General features: G+C 42.1%; 1 pseudogene; it reads left to right on the forward strand.

Annotated features, from left to right (window-relative positions):
• Positions 1 to 259: 259 nt before the first annotated feature.
• LOC126456580 (uncharacterized) overlaps positions 260 to 17,299 on the forward strand; it is a 93,745-nt pseudogene continuing 76,705 nt past the window's right edge.

Below are 17,299 nucleotides of genomic sequence, written 5' to 3' on the forward strand. Positions count from 1 at the left end.
ACTGCTGCGGAGAGAAGTAGCTGGAAGGTGTAGCTTATTATTGGAATTAAAACCTTTTTAGTTTCCTTTGTGGTTTCCATTTCGCTACAGATAGGATCTTAAAGGGGGGTGGGGGGAATAGAGCTCGTATAAGGATGATGTTCACGAAACGTAGGTCTTGGAAATCCCTACCTCAACAGTCAAGAATACTGAGCGCATAAACAGTGTGTTTTATATCTTAGTTTTCGAATAATTGTGTAATAAATATATGCATCCTGAAATGTCGCAATCAGACCTCGCTATCAGACCCAAACAACAGCACGCATGTACAAGGGTTCTCATCCGCGACGTTCATTATCATGTTCTGCCGCAGCGGTCCTGTACGTCGGGATGCAACATGTTCACGTGGAGACGATTCCTCCTCCTTCTCGTAACCTTCCTCTGGATACAAAATCGAGCATGTTTACCCACCAGCTGTCCCTTCTGTTACGATGATTTCATAGTTTGGTCGTTCTGTAGCGCGTGGCCCGATTATTTATTTTGCGTTTTTAAAAGTTCTTTTACTGTTTGTTGAACTCCGTCCTCCATAAGCATGCATTGCCATACGTCTATGACGTACGGCAATGTTACTCACTCGTTTGATACGGGGCTTTTCTCCGATATTCCTAAATTTTTACTTACGAGATTTTCATCTGTTAAACTCATGGCATAAAAATAGATGAGTCACTGTATATACCGTATGTTCTAACACCTATGTAAGTGAATTTATACTCCGAAGCACATAGAGCGAGTGAAACCACAGACTTTTTTGTGAGAAAAAAAGGCATAACGTATTCCACGTCCTCGCTGACTGACCGTTAGCTGGCTGACTAAATTGGCTGCTTAACAATGAGGTGCCTAGTGCATTAAAGCTCGAACTGCTACGCAGTGAATGAAGTAAAATCTTTGCTCAACTTGAAGGATGGTTTCAGCACTGCAGTGATTTACTAGGCGTGTTGGTATGCCCTTGACTTCCTGCAACCTCTGAACAGACTTATACAGCCATTTATGTGGGATGTAAATTTGATCATCTACTCCAAAATACGGTGCAACTTGACTTGTCATTATTGTCATTGTTAAAGGTGAAAGAAACGATAAGAATGGAGAAAATGGCAGGACGAACCGGGGATTGAAACCTAAGCTTTATGGTTTGGAACTTAAGCCACTGAGCCGCAAGGGCACATTTCTGGACAAACCATTAATAAGTGATTTATAAAACAGAAACTGCTCTGAGCCAAGGAAGCAAAGACTAATTCTTTATAAGAAGTAAACAGAGAAAATGCTTTGGTATTATATGTTATTCGTTACTTAATTTACCAATAAAATATTGGCATTACAGACACCTTATGCTTCCTTTCTCTTTGTGTTCATATTATCAAATGCTACAAATCTTACTAGTTCATTTGGTCATTTAGTCAAAAAAGCCTATGGTATAGCTGGATTGAAGTTTCTTTGTTAATTATAAATAAAGTTGACAACTATAGTCTGTAGTCATACTCTGAAAGTAAATCTTTTTTATTTGTTCTGTTGAAATATTTGCCGGCCGCGGTGGTCTCGCGGTTCTAGGCGCGCAGTCCGGAACCGCGCGACTGCTACGGTCGCAGGTTCGAATCCTGCCTCGGGCATGGATGTGGGTGACGTCCTTAGGTTAGTTAGGTTTAAGTAGTTCTGAGTTCTAGGGGACTGATGACCACAGCTGTCAAGTCCCATAGTGCTCAGAGCCATTTTTGTTGAACTATTTCTAAATCTTGGTGCGATTTTAGCAGCTGACTGAAAGCAAGCATTAATTTATCAGCTTTATTTTACGGAAATATACAGTTCCACAACTGAAACAACGACCTTCAATAACATTCGATATTCGATTATCACTTTAATTTTCGATATGCTGTGGTGAATCTTAGGTATACTGCACACACCTTGTACATAGAAAACATGGAAAATCGACAGCTAAGATGAAATTCTAGTTCTAAATGCATTTGAACGCTTGCTAGGCCCATTGGTGTCGCTACGTTGTGTCGAAGCTGTGTAGGTAGAGTATTTCCTTATCTACCCGTGGTAGATACTGTGTGAGTGTCCTGCCAGCCACGTGCTTCTGCATGTGGATGCATAGCGAGCGATGTAGATAAGCGCTGCTCACGTGGATGCCGTGCTGTGCCGGTTACCATGTTATGCCTCAGGCCTTATATACCTGAAATGTGTAAGTCCGGCAGAATATGTGACCGAAGCAGTTTATGAAGGCTTAAGTAATAGCGATTTTTGGCTCGGGTCAGTATGCTAGCCTTTCTTTGTCAGATACTATGGAACCTACGTCAAAACGGCTGTCAAGCACTCAGATCTGTTGAATGTATGTGCTATTTGTTTCCACCTCCCAGTGATTCGCCATGGTTTCACCCCTGCTGTTGAAGTTATCAGCCGGAATACTGACTTGATTCAGCTAATGACGAGAATTCTTTCAATCACAAATAAATCATTGTTAACCAAATGATCCCCACTGTTCTCCTCTATTGAAGGTTTCCAAGTAAATAAAATATTTCACAGGTCACAGAAATGAAAGTTAAACTGAAGGCGATCCTCATTTTCTGTGTGCCATTATTTATTTCCTGATGCTAATATGTGGATATTTATGCAGGAACCCATGGCATGTTTAGTAAATATAGCCCATGGAACAGGTTGCCATGTAGTTTAGTGTCGTTAAAAAGGTGCTAGGATAGTTATTAGTCAATTATTTTCTAAATTAGAGAAATAATTTTAGTGCAGTAACAAAGCTATCATTGAAAGAGAGCCCAGAGAAAGCTTGCTCTGAACTTCTTCGAATGAATTCCTGTTTTACGTACAATAATCTTGTTCTCCTGTAGCTTTTTCATGTGGTTCTACAACATAGTTCAGACAAATGGATTAAAACTGTTTTTGGTCGTCCTCTGCATCTAGACAAGCGTAGCTGAAGTAACATAATATTTGAGATAGATTGTTGTTTTTGCGCTTATAGTGCATATGTATTCTTAGCCTGCCGATCTCTTATGGCTGGTACAACTAACATGGACTCAGCAAGTCGTTGGAAGTCACCTGCGGAAATACTGAGTCATGGTGCCTGTATAGGCCTCCATAATTGCGGAAGTGTTAAAGAATTCCAACGTTGTTTGGTGCAAATGGTTTCCAAATATCCGAACATAACCATTTCCAGTCGATGATGGGTTCAGTTGGACCAGAGTCCTTAGTCCATTCCATGCAAACGCAGGCGACACCACCCTGCAGCCGGCCGGAGTGGCCGAGCAGTTCTAGGCGCTACAGTCTGGAGCCGCGCGACCGCTACGGTCGCAGGTTCGAATCCTGCATCGGCCATGGATGTGTGTGATGTCCTTAGGCTAGTTAGGTTTAAGTAGTTCTAAGTTCTAGGGGACTGATGACCTCAGCAGTTAAGTCCCATAGTGCTCAGAGCCATTTTTGAACCACCATGCAGTCAGCACCAACTTGGACAGTACCTTGCCGACAACTTGAGTCCAGGACTTTGTGGGGTCCGGGCCACAGTTGGACACTACATTCAGCTCTTGCCAACTGACATCGGGGCTCATTTGACCAGGACACTGTTTTCCAGTCATCTAGCGTCCAACATCACGAGCCCAGAAGAGGCGCTGCCGGCATTCTCGTGCTGTTAGCAGTCACTCGCGTCAGTCGACTGCTGCTATAGCACATTAACGAGAGATATCGCCTCAGTGCCATAACGGATACGTACGTCGTACGTCCAACACTGATATCTGCGGTTCTCTCAGACAGTGTTGGTTGTCTGTTAGTGCTGACAACACTACGGAAATGCCGCTGCTGTCGGTCGGTAAGTAAACGAAGTCGGCTACTGCGTTGTCGGTGGCGAGGGTTAAGGCCTGAAATATGATATTCTCGGCACACTGTTGACACTCTGGATCTCGGAGTATTGAATACCGGATCGATTTCGGAACTGGAGTATCCCATGCGTCTAGCTCCAACTGCCGTTCTACGTTCAAAGTCTGTTAACTACCATCGTGGGGCCGTAATCATGTTGCAGACCTTTTCACATGAATCACCTAAGCACAAAGAATAGCTCCGCCAATGCAGTGCCCTCTTCTACTGTGTGCACGCGATACTACCGACATCTGTATGTATTTATATCGCCATCCCACGACTTTTTCACCTCAGTGTATGTTCTACTAGGTGTAATGTGAGAATGTCTTATATTTGTCTAGACCTTATACTTTTTCATCCAGTCACTTACATAGAATTATATTCTGGGATAAATCATCGTTAGAGAAGTTTTCATTTCCGAAAATCGTATCATAAGATTAATGTGCGGAGATCACCAAGGATAGTTTTACTGATAACTGTTTACGTTCACTGGTATTTTTTTTCTTTTAGTCACTGTTACTTTAAGACGCCTTTAATCGTGACTTCTTTCGGCCAGACATAGGCCAAACTTTAGATAACAACGTGCATGTATCGTGTACTTCAGTTCACGATGTGTGTCTTAAAATTTACGAATTCTAAAAGGGGCAAGAGCATGACCATTCACGATTTAAGACGCACCTATTATTATGCCAAAAAGAAATTAGATCTCACCATGATAGAAAGTCGTTTTCCACAAAAACTGTTCAGGGAGTTTGGCAGTGGCACTACTTTTCTCATAAAATTTCTTGTAAGTGTAAGTACAATAGTAGAAAAGTTCGGAAAAGTGCACCAACGTTTCCGTGCAGATGTAACTGTGAAAGTAAATAGTTCACTCATCCTGCAATCGAGAAAATCGACTGTTTTTGCACGATATCGTCCTAGGAATTCCAAGGCATTTGAAATGCGAGAAAAATATTTTTCCATTTGATATTCGTAGCTGAATGGTCAGCATGACGGATTGTCAATCCTCTGGGCCGGGTTCGATTCCCGGCTGGGTCGGGGAATTTTCTCCGCCCAGGGACTGGGTGTTGTGCTGTCATAATCATCGTCATCGACTGCAGGTCGCCGAAGTGACGTCACATTGAAAGACAGGCACCCTGCGAACGGCCTGCCCGCTGGGGGGCCCTAGCTATACGATTAAATAAAATAAATTACAGATGAACGGTTTTCGGACTTTTTTCAATTTCTTGCTCAGTGAAACGGTGATTCTTGAGAAGTCAACAGGAAGTACCCTAAAGAGTTTGACGAATGAGTTAGCGAGTATGAAAGTATCTTTTCATCGTATTGACTTCGAAGCTTAAAGTTGTACACCGCCAAAGGACAACAAACCTCAGTATGTGACAAGCTTCAGCTTGATACGTCAACCCGCTCATGAGAGAATGGTGTCTCAATAGACGGACAGATATACAAACGAACAAATGACAAAATAAATGCTTTTTTGTGTGATATAAATTAACTCTTTTTGGATTTTTTACCTGTATCTGTGCTGTCAAACCTTGCTTCTCACCAAATGTAATGATTCTAGATCAACGAAACGTACCACAAGGTTTTGATGAGTGAGTTTGCGAGTATGAAACTATCTTTTCATTGCACTGACCTACGAGCTTCAACTATTTACACCGTGAGGGGACCGTAGACCTTTGAATGTGACATAAACGTCATTTCGTTACGTCTAATCGTTTCTGAGAAAAAGGATTTTTAACAGTCGGACGGACTGACAGATAGGCAGACAGTCCGATGAACAGCAAAGTGATCCTATTCGGGTTCGGTTTTTAGCGACTGAGGTACGGAACGCCAAAAATGAGCTTCAGTACTCGTTGATAACATCAGCTTTAGTCCTACATTCTCTCTCTCTCTCTCTCTCTCTCTCTCTCTCTCTCTCTCTCTCTCTCTCTCTCTCTCTCTTTCTCTCACTCGCGGGCGTACACGCACCCGCCCACCCACCCATCTACACACAGACACACACACACACACACACACACACACACACACACCGCTTACCGGATTAGCGGTCTTTCCTTTTAGCTCATGAGCTATGTACACCAGCGAGCCGCCCGCGGTGGCTGAGGGGTTCTAGGCGCTTCAGTCCGGAACCGCGCGACTGCTACGGTCGCAGGTTCGAATCCTGCCTCGGGCATGGATGTGTGTGATGTCCTTAGGTTAGTTAGGTTTAAGTAGTTCTAAGTTCTAGGGGACTGATGACCTCCGATGTCGAGTCCCATAGTGCTCAGAGACATTTGAACCATTTTTTTACACAAGCGAATCTTGCTGCGCTTGCATCAGCTGACATCTTTGTTTGGTGCGTTGTTGCAGTTGGCCCCGTGGAGGCCATGCAGCGGCACCCCGTGATGGTGTACGTGCACGGAGAGTCCTTCGAGTGGAACTCCGGCAACCCTTACGACGGCAGCGTCCTCGCCAGCTACGCCGACCTTGTCGTCGTCACGCTCAACTACCGCCTCGGCATCCTGGGTGAGTACCACTTGGTTACTGGGCATATGCGGTCGCCACCGTAATACATTGATCCAACCGGCTGGTGTTTGTCTAATTCGCTCTCGGCCACGGAGGTGGCGCTTAGGATGTCACATCCAGCTTCTAACCTCCAAGTACACGCGCTGTTTCTGGTAATGTACAGTCACATGTGGGGTCTAGAAGTACCCTAACAGTGTTTAGGTGTGCTTACAAGTTTCTTTCTTTCTATCTCGGGCCTTTGTCCCGCTCCAACGTGGGGTCGGCTTTGTAATGACCGATTTGGCAGTGTTAATTGCAGAGGGTGGCCGGATCCCCTTCCTGCCGCCACCCCGAACCCCCCAGAACGGAAGTAGTCTACCCCAGCTGTCTGCAGCGAGTGTAAGTCATGAAATAGTGCGAACGTTTGCAAATGTCTGTGCGCCGTGTAACTGAGGCGGAACTTGGGGACCAGCCCAGTATTAACCTAGCGGGATTGGAAAACCGCCTAAACCCATATCCAGGCTGACCGGCATACCGGCCCTCGTCGTTAATCCGCTGGGTGGATTCGATCCGGGGCCGGCGCGCTTACCCAAGTCCAGGAAGCAGTGCATTAACGCTCTCGGCTACCCTGGCTGGTATTTTAGGTGTGCTTACAAGTAATTACTGGAAATAACTTGGATATTTTTATGTTTACGCAATAAAAGACAACGTATTTATTATTTCAGTCGCTTATTGTCCTTATATTAATCAATCTTATCAGAAACTTTAAGCCATTTACAAAAACATGTCATTTTGGATTTCTGTTTGTATAGCTCAGTTAAAATGACATAAAAATCAACAAATACTAACTTCTAACTAAACTTTTTTTATTTTGTACGGAATTGGAGCATAAAATCAAATGAAAATTATAAAACAGAAAAAACTAACAAGACAAAAAATAACACTACATTATGTGCCTACAAAATCATTCGTTTCCTTTGGCTTCACAGGACAAACAAAAATTGATTGCCTTCGAATGAGGTATACAAATACATTGTTTGCAAGTGTTGCATGTTAGAGAGCTCTTTTTATCTTTCGATCTTGGGCAAATATAACAGCTTCACTTTTTAGAAGCACTAGGACCAGGCTCATTGCACTAGGCGTTGAAAACATTTGTTCTCTACCAACCAATTTGCACATAATTTCCTGTTCACTTTGGTCAGCTTTGGGTTATTTTCTAATCTCCTGCAAACGTATGGCTTTAGAAGACTCATTGCTGTGGACTTCATGTATTCTCTTCTGCTGACTTATTTATTTGGATTAGAACCGACCCAAAGAACATATCCGTTAGCAAGAGAAATATTTAGCATTGCAGCAAAGATTGCGTTCGGCTATCTCCCTGTCCTACGCGAGCAAGAGTAATTTGAGCATTTCAAATCCAAGCATCAACTCCTCCCTTAGTCACATTGTAGAAGTCTATAATTGCAGGTTTCTTCGATTGTTGATTTACAGACACTTCGTGATGCATGGAAGATAGTAAAACTACACTTTTATACTTCTTTGGAACGAATGATACCAAGGTCTTGTCCCGAACAAATCCAAATAATGATGATTCAGTGGGTCTTCTTTTATCAGACAAAAACTGACGAGGAATTTCTCGTTTGTTTTTTCGTACAGTACCCACGTATGTTAGTCCTCGTTTCAATAATTCGTCTACTAACTCAACATACGTAAACCAACTGTCTCCAGTGATATTCCTATTAGTTCCATAAAATGGCTCTGCAAGTTTTAGCACATCCTGTGTTGGTACTATGAAAGGGATATTTCTTTGGGTAAGCGGTTTTCCAGAGTATATAAATGCATTACATAAGTAATGAGTTTTCGCATCGCAAATACACTGCATTTTCAGGCCATATTTTCCTGGTTTACTTTTGATAAACATTCTTAATGAGCACCTTCCTCGAAATTTTATCAACATTTCATCAACATATAAATATTCTAAACAAGAATAGTTCGCGCTACAATTGCTAATAATCTTTTCAAAAATTCCTCATATCAAAGCCAGTTTATCTGTAGATTTTCCTTCTTCTCGAGTGCTGATTTTTTTTTTTTTTTTTTTTTTTTTTTTTATCATTTTAGGGTGCAAAACTGCTACGGTCATTAGCGGCCGACGTCGTGTGTTGATGTCATCCAAGTTTACATTGAAATGAGTGAATAAAAATCTGTTTATCCCCATTACACCTCGAAAAATGTCTCATCCAGTAAAATCAGTCGCCCATAGAGATCTAACATTTTCATGATTTGACTTGAATATCTACAGAGATCTAACATTTTCATGATTTGACTCGAATATCGACGTAAAGACACTTGGTTCAAGAATCATAAAATAAGGTTGTATACATGGAAGATGCCTCGAGATACTGAAAGGTTACAGATAGATTATATCATGGTAAGACAGAGATTTAGGAACCAGGTTTTAAATTGTAAGACATTTCCAGGGGCAGATGTGGACTCTGACCACAATATGTTGGTTATTAACTGCAGATAAAAACTGAAGAAACTGCAAAAAGGTAGGAATTTAAGGAGATGGGACCTGGATAAATTGAAAGAACCAGAGGTTGTAGAAAGTTTCAGGGAGAGCATTAGGGAACGATTCACAAGAATGGGGGAAAGAAATGCAGTAGAAGAAGAATGGGTAGCTTTGAGAGATGAAATAGTGAAAGCAGCAGAGGATCGAGTTGGTAAAAAGACGAGGGCTAATAGAAATCCTTAGGTAACAGAAAACATATTGAATTTATTTGATGACAGGAGAAAATATAAAAATGCAGCAAATGAAGCAGGCAAAAAGGAATACAAACGTCTCAAAAATGAGATCGACAGGAAGTGCAAAATGGGGAAGTGCAAAATGGCTAAGCAGGGATGGCTAGAGGACAAATGTAAGGATGTAGAAGCATGTATCACAAGGGGTAAGGCAGATACTAACTACAGAAAAATTAAAGAGACCGTTGGAGAAAAAAGCACCACCTGCATGAATATCAAGTGCTCAGATGGAAACCCAGTTCTAAATAAAGAAGGGAAAGCAGAGAGGTGGAAGGAGCATAAGGGAACAATTGACAGGAATGGGGGAAAGAAATACAGTAGAAGAAGAATGGGTAGCTTTGAGGGATGAAGTAGCGAAGGCAGCCGAGGATCAAGTAGGTAAAAAGACGAGGGCTAGTAGAAATCCTTGAGTAACAGAAGAAATATGGAATTTAATTGATGAAAGGAGAAAATATAAAAATGCATAAATGAAGCAGGCAAAAAGGAATACAAACGTCTCAAAAATGAGATCGACAGGAAGTGCAAAATGGCTAAGCAGGGATGGCTAGAGGACAAATGTAAAGATGTAGAGGCTTATCTCACTAGGGGTGAGATAGATACTGCCTACAGGAAAATTAAAGAGACCTTTGGAGATAAGAGAGCCACTTGCATGAACATCAAGAGCTCAGATGGAAACCCAGTTCTAAGCAAAGAAGGGAAAGCAGAAAGGTGGAAGTAGTATATAGAGGGTCTATACAACGGCGATGTACTTGAGGACAATATTATGGAAATGGAAGAGGATGTAGATGAAGATGAAATGGGAGATACGATACTGCGTGAAGAGTTTGACAGAGAACTGAAAGACCTGAGTCGAAACAATGCCCCCGTAGTAGACAACATTCCATTGGAACTACTGACGGCCTTGGGAGAGCCACTCCTGACAAAACTCTACCAGCAGGTGAGCAAGATGTATGAAACTGGCCAAATACCCTCAGATTTCAAGAAGAATATAATAATCCCAATCCCAAAGAAAGCAGGTGTTGACAGATGTGAAAATTACCGAACAATCAGTTTAATAAGCCACAGCTGCAAAATACTAACACGAATTCTTTACAGACGAATGGAAAAACTGGTAGAAGCTGACCTCGGGGAAGATCAGTTTGGATTCCGTAGAAATACTGGAACACGTGAGGCAATACTGACCTTACGACTTATCTTAGAAGAAAGATTAATGAAAGGCAAACCTACGATTCTAGCATTTGTAGACTTAGACAAAGCTTTTGACAATGTTGACTGGAATACACTCTTTCAAATTCTAAAGGTGGCAGGGGTAAAATACAGGGAGCGAAAGGCTATTTATAATTTGTACAGAAACCAGGTGGCAGTTACAAGAGTCGAGGGACATGAAAGGGAAGCAGTTGTTGGGAAGGGAGTAAGACAGGGTTGTAGCCTCTCCCCGATGTTATTCAATCTTTATATTGAGCAATCAGTAAAGGAAACAAAAGAAAAATTCGGAGTAGGTATTAAAATCCATGGAGAAGAAATAAAAACTTTAAAGATTCGCCGATGACATTGTAATTCTGTCAGAGACAGCAAAGGACTTGGAAGAGCAGTTGAATGGAATGGATAGCGCCTTGAAAGGAGGATGTAAGATGAACATCAACAAAAGCAAAACGAGGATAATGGAATGTAGTCGAATTAAGTCGGGTGATGCTGAGGGAATTAGATTAGGAAATGAGAGACTTAAAGTAGTAAAGGAGTTTTGCTATTTGGGGAGCAAAATAACTGATGATGGTCGAAGTAGAGAGGATATAAAATGTAGACTGGCAATGACAAGGAAAGCGTTTCTGAAGAAGAGAAATTTGTTAACATCGAGTTTAGATTTAATTGTCAGGAAGTCATTTCTGAAAGTATTTGTATGGAGTGTAGCCATGTATGGAAGTGAAACATGGACGATAAATAGTTTGGACAAGAAGAGAATAGAAGCTTTCGAAATGTGGTGCTACAGAAGAATGCTGAAGATTAGATGGGTAGATCACATAACTAATGAGGAAGTTTTGAATAGGATTGGGGAGAACTTTGTGGCACAGCTTGACCAGAAGAAGGGATCGGTTGGTAGGACATGTTCTTAGGCATCAAGGGATCACCAATTTAGTATTGGAGGGCAGCGTGGAGGGTAAAAATCGTAGAGGGAGACCAAGAGATGAATACACTAAGCAGATTCAGAAGGATGTAGGTTGCAGTAGGTACTGGGAGATGAAGAAGCTTGCATGGAGAGCTGCATCAAACCAGTCTCAGTACTGAAGACCACAACAATAAATAAATACTATGTAAAAGCACGCGTGGGGTCTACAGGTGACCCAACAATGAAAAACAGGCACTTACTGTAGCGAGAGCGCGGCGCACGTCCACCTATTGCAAGCGTCAGCGGCGCACTGAGAATACCTGCAATGACCGAGTCTGTGGTGCGCCAAAAATGGGAATTATAAACCGCTGGGACCCCACCCGTTTAGTTGAAGGTTGAAAACCATTCAAAAGACAAGATTGCACAAAATATTTTTTTGTTCAAGACATCCAGTTTCAACAGTCTTAGCTTTCATTTTCAGATCGTAAACTTTTTTTGGTCGTTAAATATGTTCATTTTATCCTGAGCCCATGCACAAGATGTCAAGTGGATACAATGCAGCAGCTTTGCTGCACGCAGTTTTGAGCGTTACCGGAATATAGTTAAACTATTGGGCTGTAAATTGTGTTACGTTATATACTGCACTGTAATAGGAAAAAATTAATCTCTGCTGCAGTTATGAAGTTGATTAAAATATTCCATTTAAAGCAGATGAAGCCAATAAACCTAAAGTAACAAATACGGATAAACTAAGGTACACGTATTTCTGTTCGTAATCACATCAACTGACAATAACTTCATTTCAAAGGAATACTTCATTTTTTTATTTTGAGCAGGAATATATATATATTAGTAAAGCTGATTAATATCGTTATTTTAAATACAGGTACTGTACAGAATATGTTCATAAGCACCAAACGTTTTCAGGAAGTGAACTTAGGTACAATAACTAATGTAATCTTTTGTCACAAAGTCTCGAACGGCACACTGTTCTCCGTCCGCTGCCACAGAAAACAGACTACCAGAAGGAACAGACGGATATTTACAAGCCGCACAGGCCGGCCGCGGTGGTCTAGCGGTTCTAGGCGCTCAGTCCGGAACCGCGCGACTGCTACGGTCGCAGGTTCGAATCCTGCCTCGGGCATGGATGTGTGTGATGTCCTTAGGTTAGTTAGGTTTAAGTAGTTCTAAGTTCTAGGGACTGATGACCACAGATGTTAAGTTCCATAGTGCTCAGAGCCATTTGAACCATTTGAACAAGCCGCACAATGTAGAACAGGATACACTGTCTCTATGTCCTTCCAGAATTGCAGAGATGATTTTCAGGTGATTACAGATTGGTGCAAATAGAGCGTAACTGGTGAAATTAAACGTGGCTATTTGCTGTTATACTGTGGTACACCTCTGTTCCTACTGTACTGAAACTAACGTCTCATGAGTGCTTCATAAATCATCTCTTGCAGTAGCCAGTAATTCTACTTGTGATTCTTGAATTCTGATACTTTCTGTGCCGGCTTCTCTTGAACAATAGAAGACTTCTCCACACTACGTATGAGCCAATAATGTCAGATCGCTGATGTTAGCAGCAATCTTGAACAGAACACAGTCGACATGAAATTTTCCGACTTGTGTCGACATACTTTATTGTATTAACTAGGGACAGCCATATTTCTTTCCATAATGAAGCTATTGTCAGCAAGTCAACACTCTACAGTGGTCACTATATTGTACTTTTAAATGGTTGTTTCTATTTGCCGATAATGAGTGATCTCATTCTTTGAATATGCGCAAAAAAGAACAGCCTTTCTTTACTATTATTACGTCTGGTGGTATGAAGTGCTTCCGTCGCAGCTGCGTCGCCATGAACAGCGTTTCCTCGTATCCCTTACTGATGTTTAAATCGATTCAGTCATCCTGGTGAAGCGTTAATTTTTTTTCGAGCTTAAGAATTACGTGATTCATGGTGTGGGTTCCTGTAGTCATGTCCTAGTTCATGAACCACGGGCAACGTATGAGTGGCCAAGTAAGTGGTCCCGACAGTCGGGATACCAGTCACGTTGGAATAAGGCTGGGCATCTCGGACATATTCTGAGTCGTGGTCACCTTTGTGCTCATACGGCAAAGACTACCAAATCCACTGGTTAGTTCCTCAACCGTTGGGAGTAAAACCCTATGGGACTCCGGGCAAGTAAGGCTAGCAACCTGCTTCCCTGGTACCCTGGTACTTTAAATATGATGCTGGCAACAGTCAGAGCAACATTTGGAGGTGACGGAGTCCCACCTCTAACTGACAAACCAGGGACCCCCAAGATACGACTTGGCAAACAAATGGTAATGAGATGGGGAGCTATTAATATCAATGGGGGCTACTCTGGGAAGAAGGTAGAGCTGGCAGAGGCTGCAAGTAAGATGGGGCTGGACGTCTTAGCTGTTAGTGACATTCGGGTAAGGGGTGAGAAAGAAGAGGAAGTGGGAGAATACAAGGTCTATCTGTCAGGAGTCAAAGCAGGAATAGCACAATGGGGTGAAAGAAATGGAACCCAGCGTAGTTGCAATAAGGTATGTAAACGAACGACTGATGTGGATAGATTTGACAGTGTCTAGCAAGAAAATTAGGATTGTCAGTATATTCGCATTGTGAAGGGACAGATCAAGATAAGATGGATAGTTTTTATGAGGCACTCAGTGATGTAGTTGTTAGAGTAAAGGACAAGGACAGTGTTCTGCTCATGGGTGATTTTTAACGCCAGGATTGGAAATCAAACAGAAGGGTATGAAAAGGTTATGGGTAAATTTGGAGAGGATATGGAGGCCAACAGGAACGGGAAACAACTCTCGGATTTCTGTGCCAGTATGGGCTTAGTAATCACAAACTCCTTTTTTAAACATAAGAACATTCACCGGTATACTTGGGAAGGCAGGGGAACCAGATCTGTCATCGACTATATAATAATAGATCAGGAATTCAGGAAGGCTGTGAGGGACACACGTGTATTCAGGGGATTCTTTGATGACACTGATCATTATTTAATCTGCAGTGAAATTGGGATCGTGAGGCCGAAAGTGCAGGGGGTCAGGTCCATATGTAGGAGGATAAGAGTGGAGAAACTTCGGGAAAAGGAAGTCAGGCACATGTACATAACAGCGATCTCAGAAAGGTACCAGTTAGTTGAATGTAGTCAATTACAGTCATTGGAAAAGGAATGGACAAGGTACAGGGACACAGTACTAGAAGTGGCTAAAGATTGTCTTGGAACAGTAGTGTGTAAAAGTAGGATGAAGCAAACAGCTTGGTGGAATGACACAGTCAAGGCAGCCCGTAAAAGGAAAAAGAAGGCGTATCAAAAATGGCTACATACTAGAACTCAGGTAGACAGAGAAAGTTATGTTGAAGAAAGAAACAAAGCTAAACAGATAATTGCAGCATCCAAGAAGAAATCTTGGGAAGACTTTGGAAACAGGTTGGAGACTATGGGTCAAGCTGCTGGAAAACCATTCTGGAGTGTAATTAGCAGTCATCGAAAGGGAGGTAAGAAAGAAATGACAAGTATTTTGGACAGGTCAGGAAAACTGCTGGTGAGTCCTGTCGATGCCTTGGGCAGATGGAGGGAATATTTTGAAGGATTGCTCAATGTAGGTGAAAATACGATCAGTAATGTTTCTGATTTCGAGGTAGAATGGGATAGGAATGATGATGGAAATAGGATCACATTTGAGGAAGTGGAGAAAATGGTCAATAGATTGCAGTGCAATAAAGCAGCTGGGGTGGATGAAATTAAGTCGGAACTCATCAAATACAGTGGAATGTCAGGTCTTAAATGGCTACACAGGATAATTGAAATGGCCTCGGAGTCGGGACAGGTTCCATCAGACTGGACAAAAGCAGTAATCACACCAGTCTTTAAACATGGAAACAGAAAGGATTGTAACAACTACAGAGGTATCTCTTTAATCAGCGTTGTGGGTAAAATCTTCTCAGGTATTGTTGAAAGGAAAGTGCGAGTATTAGTTGAGGACCAATTGGATGAAAATCAGTGTGGGTTTAGGCCTCTTAGAGGTTGTCAGGACCAGATCTTTAGCTTACGGCAAATAATGGAGAAGTGTTGTGAGTGGAACAGGGAATTGTATCTATGCTTTATAGATCTAGAAAAGGCATATGACCGGGATCCTGGGAGGAAGTTATTGTCTGTTCTACGAGATTATGGAATAGGAGGCAAACTTTTGCAAGCAATTTAAGGTCTTTACATGGATAGTCAGGAAGCAGTTACAGTTGACGGTAAATTGAGTTCATGGTTCAGAGTAGTTTCAGGGGTAAGACAAGGCTGCAACCTGTCTCCACTGTTGTTCATATTATTTATGGATCATATGTTGAAAACAATAGACTGGCTGGGTGAGATTAAGATATGTGAACACAAAATAAGCAGTCTTGCATATGCGGATGACTTAGTTGTGATGGCAGATCCGATTGAAAGTTTGCAAAGTAATATTTCAGAGCTAGATCAGAAATGTAAGGACTATGGTATGAAGATTAGCATCTCCAAAACGAAAGTAATGTCATTGGGAAAGAAATATAAACGGATTGAGTGCCAAATAGGAGGAACAAAGTTAGAACAGGTGGACGGTTTCAAGTACTTAGGATGCATATTCTCACAGGATGGCAACATAGTGAAAGAACTGGAAGCGAGGTGTAGCAAAGTTAATGTAGTGTGCGCTCAGCTACGATCTACTCTCTTCTGCAAGAAGGAAGTCAGTACCAAGACCAAGTTATCTGTGCACCGTTCAATCTTTCGACCAATTCTGTTATATGGGAGCGAAAGCTGGGTGGATTCAGGTTACCTTATCAACAAGGTTGAGGTTACGGATATGAAAGTAGCTAGGATGATTGCAGGTACTAGTAAATGGGAACAATGGCAGGAGGGTGTCCACAATGAGGAAATCAAAGAAAAACTGGTAATGAACTCTATAGATGTAGCAGGCAGGGGGAACAGGCTTAGATGGTGGGGTCATGTTACACGCATGGGAGAAGCAAGGTTACCCAAGAGACTCATGGGTTCAGCAGTAGAGGGTAGGAGGAGTCGGGGCAGGCCAAGGAGAAGGTACCTGGATTCGGTTAAGAATGATTTTGAAGTAATAGGTTTAACATCAGAGGAGGCACCAATGTTAGCGCTGAATAGGAGATCATGGTGGAATTTTATGCTCCAGACTGAACGCTGAAAGGCATAATCAGTCGTAAATGATGATGATGATTAAGAATTACGTGGAACTCCCCTGCTTTCTGTATTAACGTCACACTAGATAAGGGACCTCATCCTGCTCTCTTCTGCTGGAAGTACAGGTTTATTGGTTCCTCTTCGTACGCGCAAGTTGGAGTTTCGAGCCTTGGCTCCCAGATTTGATTGCAAAATTTAGTAGCCTCTCTCTCTCTCTCTCTCTCTCTCTCTCCGTCTCGCCGTACGCCCATGTCACAAATCTCTGAAACTTTTCCTCCAGGTACACCGTTATCTAATTTATCTAAAAGTTCTGACTTATTATCGATTGTTAGAAATACACGTTTGTGTTTGCCATCTTCCTAGAAAATGTAAACCGTCCATTAATTCAGGAACGACAAGGAATAAGCTATACATTGTCTCACTGTCTTAGGAATATTCTAGAATCTACAGTATTACACTACGTGATCAAAAGTATCCGGACACCCCCAAAAACATAAGTTTTTCATATTAGGTGCACTGTGCTGCCACCTACTGCCAGGTACCCCATATCATCGATCTCAGAAGTCATTAGACATCTTGAGAGAGCAGAATGGGGCGCTCAGCGGAACTCACGCACTTCGAAGTGTTTAGGTGATTGGGTGTCACTTGGGTCATACGTCTGTACGTGCTACTTCCACACTCCTAAGCATCCCTAGGTCCACAGTTTCCGATGTGATAGTGAAGTGGAAACGTGAAGGGACTCATACAGCACAAAATTCTACAGGGCGACCTCGTCTGTTGACTGACAGACCCCGCCGACAGTTGAAGA

The sequence above is a fragment of the Schistocerca serialis genome, chromosome 2 (genome assembly GCF_023864345.2).
Source record: "Schistocerca serialis cubense isolate TAMUIC-IGC-003099 chromosome 2, iqSchSeri2.2, whole genome shotgun sequence".
NCBI classification, from domain to species: domain Eukaryota; kingdom Metazoa; phylum Arthropoda; class Insecta; order Orthoptera; family Acrididae; genus Schistocerca; species Schistocerca serialis.